We start from the raw sequence: 10,975 nt of genomic DNA, 5'->3' as shown, positions 1-10,975 counted from the left end.
ATCAGTTGGCAGCTAGGAGCTCGCGTCATAAGAGCAAGTTCCTAGAAGAGTTTGGGATGCCCACCTTGCTTTGGAGAGTGCTCACACTACACCACAACACCAAGATTAGCGATGGATGCTCTGACGCTAAAAGCAGATACATCGACAGGCGATCTGACGCTAAAAACTTATAGCGTCAGACTTCTGCAGACCTATAAGTGCTGACGCTAAAAATATTTAGCGTCAGACGGTACTTTTAGCGACAGATCAGCTATTGCTCTAAATATTTATAGCAACAGACAACCTGCTGCTACTCTTTAGCGACAGACATCCCGCTGCTACTCTTTAGCGACAGATAATTTGATGCTACATATAGTTTTACCGACAGATGGTCCAACAGTATAGTTTTAAATGGTTAAAAAAATAAAAATGATTGATCAACAATTATTACAAATGTCATACTGAGCTTCAAAAGTTCATTCCACAGAAATAATTAGAGCCCAACTTCAATAAAGATACATTTATTTTCACAAATTTAACCAAAAGTTTACAGCAGCTCACTCGGTAAGCTCACCATCACATCAACTTCCTCTAGAGACTATCCAGGGCAATCTTGTTGTGGAAGCATGTGACTTGTGCTACTAAAAGTAGTGATTGCAACTGAAGCAATAAGTACATGACGTTAGTTTATCATAAAATAGAAAATCATAGTATGAATGCAGAAGACAGTAAAGCATTAAGAATTGACAAATTCAGAAAATGGAAACATAGTTTGCACATTGAGCATGGCATATATACTCAAGCAGATATATTAGTTTGTGTGGTGATTAAAATTTACCATTTACATCTATCAATACAATAGGTTGTATGTGTTGCAAAATAAAACAATACAGAAGGTTATTATTTTGCATCAACCATGCTTTGGACAGACACTAGTACTAAGAAAAGACACTAATGCTTTGGCAAGTTCTTACATGGAACTAATGTTGGAAAAACTACTTATCTCCTTTGGTAAATTTTTTGAGTGAACAGATACAAATTCCATTTTCTTAGACATGACATTTCTAACATCGAAGAGTTTTTCTCGACTTGGCAGGAAGAAGACATACCTTGAAGCAAGCTCAAGCCTGCAGGTCCGATAAGGGAAGCATTAGCATCCTGGGGAAACAAAAGTAGAGAAACAAGAGAATGCCTGTCACATACTGCTAAAGAAAATAAACGTTCTAAACATTAGTCCTGTACTTCTCAAATAAGATAGGTGATTGTACTTGACTGTAACCATGTCATACATCTGAACTGAAACTAAAAAGAAATGTAATTCACCTGTACTAGTGAAATGCTTGAACTAAAATAGTCAAGTACAGTCAAGGATCAAGCAAACAAATGAAGATAGTAGCAGTCAAGAACTGAGCAGAAAATAGAAGATAATACCAATCTTTAGAGTTTCAGTACTCCTATGGATGGTTGTTGAGGTCCTGCAACAAAGCATATATATGTGGATTCAGTTTACATGTCCAAAAAAAGGAAAAACAAAACTGGTTTTTTAAAGATTATAGACTGCACAAAAAAGATACAACATAGGAGTTTCAGTATTCCTGTGGATGGTTGTGTCATGTTTGCCTTAGAAAGCATTTGTAAGATGCACCCCAAAGATCACCAGTAAGTTCTAATCACATGTTTATAATAGGTATATTATTATTGGATGACCATCCTTATTTTAAGAAAATATATATGCTGCATAAGCCTGCACAACATGGTCAACTATCAGTGAACATTTTACTCATTCATGTGAGGCATAGGTTTATATTATTTTAGTTTAACTAAGTTCGTGCCCGTGCCTTGCTACGGGATAACTAACTTGTTAACTAAATATACACAGATCACATGATAAGAACTAAATTAATTCTTTAAGGAACACCATGATTATATATAAATAGACATAATTTGTTGTTTCAACATTGCAGACACTACTAATTAGATACAAATTTACGTCTAAGCACAAAAGGGAAAGAGGAAGTTATCATGTGAACATACCAAAGTTACCAGGCTTTACTGCCCTCTAGCCTCTAGGCATTGTGGTCTACCGGCATTCTACCTATCGACAGCTCCAAAAGAAGTACTCCGAAGCTATATATCTGCATACATGCAGAATCAAACCAAGTCAAACTATAGATTGATCAGACAACAATATTACTTCAACCAAAAGATTCAGGAATTGGTTGGTGCTAGCTGGAGGGTACCATATTATAGCTTGTAGTTCAGGAATTGGTTGGTACAAGTAAAAAGCAGATCAAAAGATTCAAAATTATCATGAACTGAGCTAACTTAATTTTTTCTATTCTGTGAATGCCATGAACTAATGCTTTTTTCCACATGGTCGGCTTGTTCTGAGAAATCTAGGCAAGCATTAATCAAAATAGTTAAGCTATAACTTGGTGGAGTCAACTGTACTGTTTTTTTTCTCGAACAGCGCAGGAGAACTGCGCGTCATTTCATTAAGATAGAGAAAAAGAGGTATACGGGTCAAGAGACCCAACACACACACAGAACTCACACACCCCACACACTGGTTACAGGTTACAGAAACGCCACACTAAGAACCTGAACGACCAAAAGCCTCTATGCCTTAAGCCCCCCCAGGCAGCAACCTAAACACCAACTCCTGGAGTTTGGAGGCTCCCGCGGAGCACCAGAGTCCTCCCTCCGAGCTAATAGCCCAAAGAACTTCCTGAATACTTGGCCTCTTACCATCGAAGACACAAGTATTGCGATGCTTCCAAATCTCCCATGCCACCAAAATAATCAAGGAGTTTAGACCTTTACGCGCCTCCTTGGGAACAGCAGCAGAAGTTCTCTTCCACCATCCTGAGAAACGATTTGCAGTAGGTTGTGGGGCCAACTGCAGCAGCCCTAACCGATGCAAAATCAGAGACCAAACTTGTCGAGCAAAAACGCAGCCTACTAGTAAATGATTTATTGTTTCAACATCTTGGTCACAAAGCGGACATGCCTCAGGATGGGGTAGGTTCCTCCTTGCTAAACGATCAGCTGTCCAAACCTGGTTGTGAAAGACCAACCAGATGAAGAACTTGCAGCGCGGAGGAGCCCAAGTTTTCCAGATTCTTCTCCAGGAACCAAACTTGATGGATCCTTCAAAGAAGGCAGCGTAGGCCGATTTACTGCTGTAGGAACCATCAACCGATAACTTCCATCTGTATTGGTCTGGAGTTTCTGGGTGCAAAATGAAGCCATCCACCATATCCCAAATCTGGAGGTACTCGAACAAGACCTCAACTGTACGAGCTCCCTTAACATCCTGGGTCCAACTTCTATTGTGCAAGGCCTGGGCCACTGTCCTTCTCTTGGCTGTTCGCTTTGAAACCGCCTTGAGCAAGTTAGGCGCTAATTCAGCCATGGTATGCCCATCCAACCATCTGTCTCTCCAGAACAGTATTTTCTCCCCATTTCCAACTATGGCATCGACTGCAGCATGGAATAGAGCCTGTGCCTTAGGAGGAACAGTAACAGGAAGGCCAGCCCATGGTCTATCATCATCTGTCTTTTACGCCCACAGCCACCGAATCTTTAAAGCACAACCAAAAAGATCAAGATTATGAATCCCAAGTCCTCCATATTCAAGTGGTCTCTGCACCTTTTCCCAAGCTACCAGGCAATTGCCACCATTGGCCTGCTGGTGACCCTTCCAAAGAAAACCACGCCTCTTTTTATCAATGGCTTTAATCACCCATTTAGGTAGGTCCAAGGCAATTAAATGATATATTGGGATAGCAGTCAGCACAACCTTAACCAAGACCAACCTTCCAGCCCTGTTCATAAGAGAGGCCTTCCAACCAGGGAGACAATCAGACACCTTATCCACTAAAGGTAGCAGCACCTCTTTAGTTGGCTTTCCAAAAGAGAGTGGGAGGCCAAGATAAGTGCAAGGGAATGTCTTTATGGAGCAAGAAAGAATGCTTGCCGTGAGAGCTAGCTCCTCATCCGAACAGTGAATAGGGGAAACTGAGCTTTTGGCCAGATTAATTCTAAGGCCAGAGGCATGGCCAAACAAATCCAGGAGGTGCTTAATAGTTATCAAATCCAGATCGTGGGGTCTTAAAAATATCACCGCATCATCAGCATAAAAGGATAACCGATGCCGTGCTTGCTGAACAGCTATAGGCTGCAATAAACCCATCAAAGCGGCCGAATTGACCAAAGAATTCAGGACATCCATAACTAGAATAAACAACATTGGAGAAAGTGGGTCTCCCTGTCTAAGACCACGGAGGTGATAAATAGTGTCCCCCGGTTCTCCATTGAGGATCTGTGTCGAAGCCGTGGATAGGATTAAACAAATGAGGTCCCGCCACCGCTGACCAAACCCCACCTTGCGTAAAACCTCCAAGAGGAATGCCCAAGAAACTGAGTCAAATGCTTTGGAGATGTCCAGCTTAAGAAGGATATGCGCCTCTTTCTTCTTGTACAAGGATTTAACCATCTGTTGAACCAGCATAAAATTGTCATGTATTCTCCTTCCCCTCACAAAATCGCTCTGATTCGCAGAAACCAAGGAAGGCAGCAGAGGAGCTAGCCGGTTAGCCATAAGCTTAGTTACCAATTTGGCAAAGCTGTGAATAAGACTTATAGGCCGGAAATCTTTCACTTCAACCGCATCCACTTTCTTAGGCAGCAGGGTGATGTAAGCCGAGTTCAAGAGACGAAATTTGAAGACATGGCCTTGCTGGATGGCACCCAATGCCATCAGCACATCCCCCTTAATAATGCTCCAACAGGACTTATAAAACCTTCCTGTAAAACCATCCGGCCCTGGAGCCTTGTCCAAGGGCATGTCCTTTATAGTAGCCCAAACTTCATCCTCAGAGAATGGAACCTCCAACTCAGATAAATCATGATGTTGAATAGCCAAAGCATCTAAATCAAGGGTGAAATCTCTTTCTTCAGCCCTGCCAAGAATGTTCTCATAGAAATCATCCACTGCCTTCTGCTTATCTTCATGTGAGACCATTACCTGATTGTCAACTTGCAGCTTTGCTATGAAGTTTTTCTTTTTCCTAAATCTGGCCTGCTGGTGGAAGAAGACAGTATTGGCATCACCTTCCTGGATATAAAGGACCCTAGAACGCAACCGTGCAATGGTTCGTTCCAGAGAAGCCAAACCAAGACAATGAAGTTTGAGTTTCTTTCTCAACCACTCCTCATGATCTGATAGCGCCCTTAGATCTCTCTCTATCTCCAAACGATGAAGGATCTCCTTGGCCAACTCTAGCTGGGTTTTAATATTTCCTATTTTCCTTTGTCCCCATTTCTGTAGCCCCTTGCTGAGACGCTGCAGTTTAACGAAAAAGCGCTCCACAGCACAATTAGATTGTACCGGAGCATCCCAATTTTGTTTCAGTGTCGAGGAAACCTGGCATTTTGGTCCAAAAACTCTCAAAATGAAATCGACGCTTGCTGGTAGTGCTCACCTTAAGACCAAGAATGAGAGGGCAGTGATCTGAGACTCCGGCTGCTGTACTTTGCAGGACAGCATCAGGAAAAATATTATCCCAATCGCCACAACAAAAAGCTCGATCTAATCTTACCAAAGTAGGTGATCTCCGTTCATTGGACCAAGTAAATTTACGACCCAAGAGAGGAATCTCTTTTAGATCGTTGTCATCAAGGAAACGCCTGAATCTTCCCATCATTGCTCTGTCCAAATTTGCATTGTTCTTGTCAGCAGCCTGATAAAACAAATTGAAATCTCCACCCAGCAGCCAAGGACCATTGCACAGAGCTCTGATATTCCTTAGTTCTTGCAAAAACAACACCTTCTCATCATCTCCCTGAGGCCCATAAACGCCAGTGAACCACCAGTTACGACCCTCTTGCTCCGCAAACCAGACCGATACTGAATAAGTGTCTACCCTTGTTGCAACAGCTTGGCAAGAGCATCCCTTCCAAGCAATCAAAACCCCTCCTCTCGACCCAATGGCCGGGAGCGCAACAAAGTTATCATAGGCGGTACCAAAAACTGAAAGGAAGAGATGCTGGGACATATTTGCGACCTTTGTTTGTTGCAAACAAACAATGTCCGCATTACTGGACAGGATAACATCTCTGACAGAATTTCGGCGATCTCTTCGATTTAGACCCCGGACGTTCCAAATTAGAATAGAAGAAGGATTCATTGGACCCAAATATAAGGACGACCTCAGAAAAGGACCTGGACCTTACAGGGTTGTAAGGACATCCCCAGCTCTAACCTGCTCACTATCTCCCGCTTCCCAGCCAAAAATTGCGGCTAAAGCACAAACCTGGGAAACCGAGAGCAATGGCGAGAAGAGCTTACAATACTTGTCTTGAGCGTCTGGCTGGATGATCTCCCCTTCTTCGAAGCCAAGCTGCCGCATCACCTTCTTCTGGGCCACAGAGAGCACCGGTCTCGGAGAGCAGGGAGCAGACCCAGCGACCCGTCTGCTGCGCCGCGGTAAAGTCCCAGGGGGAGGGGCCTTCTTTCTCCGTTTTTGGATCACGGGTAGCGGGAGGAGCACATTCACCGGCTTGCGCACCTCGTCAAGCTTCTGCAGCCGGGATCTCGCCCCCGGGCTCAAAGAAGGGCCATCCGCGACGGCCGGCGTGGTGGTCCCAGCACGGAGCCGCCGCCTTGAATAAACTCGTAGAGGGGGCGTGGCAGTGGTTCCACCCTGCAACAATACAGGGCTCGACGGTGCCCCATCTACTGTATCCTGCAGCGGAGCAGGTCCCAGCCCCGACCCCCCAGAAAGGATGGGATGGGTGGGCGGCGGTGGAGCAGGCGCAGGCAGAGGCAGCCCCTCCGGCGGTGAGGCGGGCCCTGCTCCAACAGCAGACGGGGAGGAGTCTGGCGTCAGAAGGGTAGACGCCAGGGCGGTGGAAAGCGGAGGCGAGCGTGGTGAGGCCGAAGAAGGAGCTGCTTCCGTCGCCAAGCCAACATGGGGGGGCGAAGAGCACGACACCATGGGCTGACCGGTGGAGCTCAAAACCGTAGCCTCATCAAAGCTGATCTCATCCATTCGAGAGCCACAGCCCAGCCCCGGGGGTACAGCTATCTCCAGATTAAGGCCCATATCCAGCCCAAGGGGCTCTAGGGGAGCCACACCCGTTGAGGCCGCAATAGGATCCTCCTGATCAGAATGTAATGGCCCAACAGCCCTTGGAAGAATCTAGAGCCTCTCATGAATTCGTGGGACAACCTCGGCATCTGAAACGGTAGCAATTGCTGCCGCCTCCTCATCGGGCACAGAGACGTCCTCGGGACCGTGCGACACCGCAACCAGGACCGGGACACCGTCGCCTGGAAGGACCCGCCGCCCTGGATCATCCTTGCCGGACCCCGTGGCTGTACCCAATGGCAGATCGCACGCAGCTTGAGAGGGGGCTACGCTAGACTTCCCCCGAACAGAGTGCACCACCGGCTCCACGACAGTCATCCCACGAGAACCGCCGCCATGGTCGAGAGCAGCCCCGTCCTCCGGACCCGAGCTAGGCAGAGGAGAAGGGGAACGAACACGTTGCCGCCGTCTTGCAGAGTCGTCATCGTCACCCCCCCATCGGAAGGAGGATCAGGCGCCCTGGGATGAAGAGCGACCGAGTACCGAATGTTGATATGGTAAGCCAGAACCCTTTTGACTGGGGGATCCTCGAGGGCAGCTGTCGGTGGCTCAGCCACCCATAATTCTCTTGACGAAGGTAGCGTGGACGGGTCTGTACTCCAGGCCAAACACCGGAAGCAGGAGAGATCCACGAGCCCTAGAGTATCAGGATGCACCTGCTGAACGCAGGCATGAGGACTCAAGAGACGATCCACAGTAGAAGTTTCCCAAACATGATTTGGAATGCCGCGCAACTCAATATCCAGCAGGAACGGTAGAACACGAGACTCGCCACCGGACAGGCGACTCCAACGCTTGCATAGCAGACTGAAGTTGACCCCTGAAGATCTGATCGGATGCTGCAACCCAACCAGACGTTCAACCATGGCCAGGTCAGGAAGAAATAGCAGGTAGCTCGAAGCAGAAGCCTGACGAAGCACCAAGGAGCTAGCAACAACCTCCAATCTGGTCGCGATCACCTCTGCCACCTCCCCCGCCGCGGCCAGAGGACCATCACAGATCACATACACCACCACTACATAAGCCAGTTCCTCCTCAGCCCTAGTCACCTGGTCGGACCAATCAATGATGCATGGAGGATGCCTCGAGTCTTCTTGTGACGTATCCGAGGAGATCAAGCCTGGCAACGGGGCAGCAACCGCAGATGAACCAGCCTCCTGCACTTGACGCTGCGCCCGCCGCGGACGTCGACGACGACGCTGCTGCCCAGCCCCCGCCCCATGCGACTGACCGTGCACCTCCATAGGGCCCTGCACTGTGCCAGCACCACCAGCCACACCCGTCAGAGGAGGCCGTCGCGTGGGGGCAGCGCTGGCAGTATCAGTGGCCGGAGAGACCCGTCGCCACACGGAAACACGAGCAGGGGCACGTCGAGGCGCGCCGTCAACCACACCCGCCGGAGGAGACCGTTGCGGGGGGACGGCGCACGAGGACGGAGAGACCCGCCGCCACACTGAGGCGCGGGCAGGAGCAGGGCGATGGAGAGGGCACACGTAGGAACGGTGGCCCTGGGAACGGCAGCGGAAGCAGCGGGTCTTCTGGCGGCAGAGCCCAGCAGTGTGCGAAGATGAGAAGCAATTAAAACATCTCCCGACGAGGTCCGCCGGGACCGCGCGGCGTGGATGACGGGCCGCGCGCCGTTGCCGCCGACGAGCGCCACGAGACAACGCCCTCTGCCACCCCTCCGGGTCAGGACGCGCAGGGGACACCGCACCCCCTCGCCTAGGTTGGTCCCGCCGGAGGAGCACAATCCTGGGAGCCCAGGAGGTTGCCGGTGGAGGAGCCGTCGGCACAGTAGGAGACGCCTCGCTCACGTCCGTTCCCACAGGCCCTCCCCCGCCCACCGCCGAAGCAGCCACACACGACGGACGCGAAGAAGCTACGACGTCACGGAAGGAAGGCGGGGAGCCGCCAGAACAGGAGGAGCCCGGGGACTCGGCACACCACCGCTCCCGCTTGGAACGCCCGCACGAGACGAACCCGCTCGAGACGAACGGCTCCGCCTGGGAGGGAGCAGGGGAGGGGGAAACCACCGTCTTGGAGGGAGGAGGAGGCGAGGGGGCCGTTTGGGTGGCCGACGGGTTCGGAGTGAACTCCGGCGGGGGGCTGGAGGAGGTAGGCGAGACTGTCAACATACGGTCACTTCAACCCAGTGGTGAGAGTTGTCTCACTGAGTCACCAGGTCGTCGTCAACTGTACTGTTGAGCAGTGACTCCTGTTTCTTCTTCTAAGATGGATACTTACTACTCACTAAATAATTTATGAAAAGGAGCATGATAGTATAGATTTGCAAAAATGAAGCAAGTTTGTTAAGCACGCTATAAATTATGAATTGAAATTGTATCTACCTTAAGAAATCCTGTGCAAATAAGGATTTGGTATTTATTATGTTGGTTCTGAAACAACACTGCATTGTCTGAAGCCTGACAATACCCGTCCTTAATACAAAATTACAGACTCCAAGAGTTTTCATTGCAAAAATAGTAACCAATTTAGGGCTCCATTATTGCCATTGCAAAAGACAGTGCTGGGGAATTTTCTACAAATGATCTTGGTATGTTCCTCACATAAATAGAAATCAAGTTTGCTTCGTATTTGTTTGGAATATAGACAGAGGGGCTGCTATGGTAAAAAAGACAATTATGTATGTTTTCCTATTATTATATTCAAAAATTGAACTCTTAGGATTGGTAAAAAAATAAAACCATATAGCTGACATTTTGTGATCCTGGTTTTGCGTCAGTGAAATTTCAGTTAAAACCAAGTGCAATGCATTAATCCAAGTACTGCTGCTGCTTGCCAAGGCATCTATATCCATAACAAATTGAGCACGGAAAAAATTACACTAATGAAAAACAAAAAGAACAGACCACAGCTCGAATTTTGCCAGCTTACTGTCTCCCTCTCTGTAATTTTGAGCGCTAAGGCAAACTGCATACAGGAGGGACTCACTCCTTAGCAAAACCCTCTAATCAATTGACTGAGAACTACTGCAAATTAAGAGGTCCAACTCACTGCTAAGCGTGGCTATAACAGATTAACAGGAGCACCTTCAAACAACAGCTGCTAACCCAGTAACCCATGCGCGCCAACAGGACAACAGCAACAAATAATCTACACAACAGATGGGATGGCAGCAGCAGCAACAGCTCACTTACCGCGGACGACCGCGTCCATTGGGGCACTAGGACCCGCACCACCGCCGGAGGACCCTGCACAACCACGCCGCCGTCGGAGGGACCAAATGTCCCTGTGCTGCTGCCGGAGGCACCTGCCTCGCAGCGCCGCCGCCTGAGGTACCGCGCCCCGTGTCCATCCAGGCTCTAGGCCCTGCGCCGCCGCCGGATGTGCCGCGCCATCGGCGCCATGCCCCTGCACTCGATCCACGCCTGCTCGAGAGAGAAGGAGAGGGAGAGTTGTGCGGGTGCGGCTGAGGGAAGGAGTTGGAGAGAGAGAAAGGAACGGGTTATATAGTCTAAGGTTTTAGATGGGCCGATTTGGGCCATGGTCTATATAATGATAGGCTGTATGTAATAAAGATGAATTAATATAAATATTTTATTTTTTTTTTATTTGTAGAATGAAAATAATACAACTTAAAGGGACATGTCCAATCTAACGATGTCTAGAAATTAGAAAGAAATATATGTAACAAAATAACTCAGCTACACCTATAACTCTTATTCCGGTCATTTTCTAATCAAACATTTTTTGAACAATTCAAAAAATTGAATCTTTAAAATATGAGAGCTTTTTAACGGAATTTTGTAATAGTAAATAATAAATAATTTCAAATAAAAAAATGTAAGCATCAAAGTGGTAGAACTCATCAAGATCTATAA

General features: G+C 47.9%; 1 long non-coding RNA gene across 1 annotated transcript; it reads right to left on the bottom strand.

The window, feature by feature from the left end:
* On the bottom strand, nucleotides 413-10,586 carry LOC110436670. The gene is made up of 4 exons (XR_002454494.1): nucleotides 10,292-10,586; nucleotides 2,014-2,114; nucleotides 1,089-1,454; nucleotides 413-639 (listed from the first exon to the last, which is right to left on the bottom strand). It is a non-coding gene; the product is annotated as an uncharacterized LOC110436670 (long non-coding RNA).

Source organism: Sorghum bicolor, chromosome 6 (genome assembly GCF_000003195.3).
Source record: "Sorghum bicolor cultivar BTx623 chromosome 6, Sorghum_bicolor_NCBIv3, whole genome shotgun sequence".
NCBI lineage: Eukaryota > Viridiplantae > Streptophyta > Magnoliopsida > Poales > Poaceae > Sorghum > Sorghum bicolor.
The sequence above is the reverse complement of the archived record's forward strand: the minus strand, read 5'-3'. Positions and strand labels throughout refer to the sequence as shown.